Below are 3,637 nucleotides of genomic sequence, written 5' to 3' on the forward strand. Positions count from 1 at the left end.
CTAGATTTTAGGGCTATTGCTACGGCTATCATCCCATCAACTCAAATTTCATTGCAATAGGTAAGGGTTATTGTAACGATTTTAAGTTTTCGTTGCAACCGGTAGGCGTTATTGCCACCATTTGAAAATTCATTGCAATAGGTAGGCGATATTGCCACGTGTGTTATTCGTTGCAATAATTAATTTTTTTCGTTGCAATATCGATGGGTTATTGCCACGAAATACGCAATGTTGCAAGGCTTTGATATTTTTGCAACGAATTTGTCACGTTGCCACATAGCCCAAGGCAACAACGGAAAACATGTTGCAATAGGTTGGTGTTGTCGCAACGAGTTGAAAATGGTTGCGAGTTGCAGAACAAATTGCCACGGTTTTTTTGCGTTGTTATAAAGTTTTTTTTGCGTTGCAATATCTAAGGGTTATTGCCACGAATACGTCATGTTGCAAGTAGGAAGCAATATTGCAATGAATTTGTTACGTTGCCACATAGTTTATGGCAACAACAAGAAGTTTATGGCAACAACAAGAAATTTCTTGCAATAGGTAGGACGCCACGTCACCCAACCGCTTGCCCGCCATGTCACCTGACCACCGGCCGGGTGACGACATGGGTTTTGAACCCTGGTTTTAGAGACCACACTCCAACGCTTTACCACGTCACTACACCAACACTTGAGATGAAGTATGATATTCTATATTTTATACGTTCATTTCCTCATGTTTTATTTCGGAAAAATTAAAAGATGCGCAATGGAAAAATCGAACCAGGGTCTCCATAGTTTAGACTCGAGCACCTCACCACCATGCTACGCTACGCAATTGTTGGATGATCGATAGTAGCCGAAGTAAAAGAAAATAAATTCTATGTTAGTTACAGCAATGTATCTATAGTGTAGGACGCCACGTCACCCGACTGCTTGCCCGCCATGTCACCTGACCACCGGCCGCGCCAGGTCACCGGCCCCCCAGCCGCGCGCCACATCACCCGGCCACGGCGCGCCCACTGAAAATTAGAAAAAAAATCAGCAAGCATGGGTTTTGAATCCTGGTTTCAGAGACCACACTCCAACGCTTTACCACTTCACTACACAACCACTTGAGATGAAGTATGGTATTCTATATTTTATACATTCATTTACTCGTGTTTTATTTCAAAAAAATTAAAAGATGCGCAATGGGGGAATCGAACCAGGGTCTCCGGAGTTTAGACTCAAGCACCTCACCACCATGCTACGCAATTGTTGGATGATGGATAGGAGCCGAAGTAAAAGAAATAAATTCTTTGGTAGTTACAGCAATGTATCTATAGTGTAGGACGCCACGTCACCCGACCGCTTGCCCGCCATGTCACTTGACCACCGCCCGTGCCAGGTCACCGGGCCCCCAGCCGCGTGCCACATCACTCGGCCACGGCGCGCCCACTGAAAATTAGAAAAAAAAATTAGCAAGCGTGGGTTTTGAATCCTAGTTTTAGAGACCACACTCCAACGCTTTACCACTTCACTACATAACCACTTGAGACGAAGTATGATATTCTATATTTTATACATTCATTTTCTCGTGTTTTATTTCGGAAAAATTAAAACATGCGTAATGGGGAAATCGAACCAGGGTCTCTAGAGTGTAGACTCGAGCACCTTACCACCACGCTACACAATTGTTGGATGATGGATAGGAGCCGAAGTAAAAGAAATAAATTCTATGTTATTTACAGCAATGTATCTATAGTGTAGGACGCCACATCACCCGACCGCTTGCCCGCCATGTCACCTGACCACCGGCCGCGCCAGGTCACCGGCCCCCCAGCCGCGCGCCACGTCACCCGGCCACGGCACGCCCACTGAAAATTAGAAAAAAAAATCAGCAAGCATGGGTTTTAAACCCTGGTTTTAGAGACCACACTCCAACGCTTTACCACTTCACTACACAACCACTTGAGACGAAGTGTTGCAATTATTATGTGGTCATTTGGAGATAGAAGTTTGAATTGTCCCTAGAAGACAATTGAATTTTCATCTATCTCCAAAGCATGGGCTAGAATCGAACATAAAATCCTAAATATATTTTTTGTGAATTTTTAGAATCTTACTGGAGGTACACATAGTTCAACTTGGAATTACTTTCGATAAGCACGTAGAAATTCATTTAAATGATAGAAAATACTAAATCTATTAAAAAATTCTTGAAACTCCTACATGACAACTTAGATATTTTCTATTACATGCAAAAATATAATTATGGGTATATAAAATAATTATTTTGCAAGTTACTTCACAAGGGTGTATTAATTAGTTAGTTAAAAAAATAGAAAAATAACTTTTTTGCACAACAAGTGGCAATGTAAATCCACAAATATCAACTCAACATGTTAAATGTAAGGTTGTGTCCAAATTTGAGGTGCGTATGAGTTCGAACATGTTACGAGGTATTCAAATCTCAAAGTTTGACTTGAGTTGTGTGAATCAATGTGAGAGATCTATCCATTTTGTGAACAACGTACACTCCAATTTTTGTGAAATCTTATTAAACTTTTATATCAAGCTTATAGACCCAAAATATGTTGTCATTTAAATTTTTAGAATTTTCTGACCAAATTTAGATATTATTGTAATTATTATGTGGTAATTTGGAGATAGAAGTTTGAATTGTCCCTAGAAGACAATTGAATTTTCCATCTATCTCCAAAGCATGGGCTAGAATCGAACATACAATCCTAAATATATTTTTTGTGAATTTTTTGAATCTTACTGGAGGTACACATAGTTTAACTTGGAATTACTTTCGATAAGCACGTAGCAATTTATTTAAATGATAGCAAATACTAAATCTATTAAACAATTCTTGAAACTCCTACATGACAACTTAGATGTTTTCTATTATATGAAAAAATGTAATTATGGGTATATAAAATAATTATTTTGCAAGTTACTTCACAAGGGTGTATTAATTAGTTAGTTAAAAAAATAGAAAAATAACTTTTTTGCACAACAAGTGGCAATGTAAATCCACAAATATCAACAACATGTTAAATGTAAGGTTGTGTCCAAATTTGAGGTGCGTACGAGTTCAAACATGTTACGAGGTATTCAAATCTCAAAGTTTGACTTGAGTTGTATGAATCAATGTGAGAGGTCTATCCATTTTGTGAACACCGTACACTCCAATTTTTGTGAAATCTTATGAAACTTTTATGTCAAACCCATAATATAATCAAATAATATGAGTAGAAACTGTTACGAAAAAGAAGGAAAAATGAAAAAAATGAAAAAAAAATCTTTGCTGAGTGCCCAATCTAGAACACTCCGCAAACAAATTTGTTGCCGAGTGTTACGCTCAAGACACTCGGCAAAGAAAAAAAATCCCGCACCCCGCCCCTAAAATCCCGCGACCGGCCGCCTCTCCACTCCTCCGCTCTTCCCCTTCTCCCAGCCCGTACCCTTCCTCCCGCACCCCTCCTCTCCGCGTATCCATTCGCTGGCGCCTGTCTTCCGACCGGTCATATGAGTCACTTCTGCCCCCTCAGCCGATGACGACACTGGAGGGCACCGGTCTTCTTGTTCGCGCCAGTTCCTGCTGATCGGCTCTGGTCGTCCCATCTCTGGAGCGAGACCTCCTGAATGCCGATTGTTACGATACG

The sequence above is a fragment of the Setaria italica genome, chromosome IV (genome assembly GCF_000263155.2).
Source record: "Setaria italica strain Yugu1 chromosome IV, Setaria_italica_v2.0, whole genome shotgun sequence".
Lineage (NCBI taxonomy): Eukaryota > Viridiplantae > Streptophyta > Magnoliopsida > Poales > Poaceae > Setaria > Setaria italica.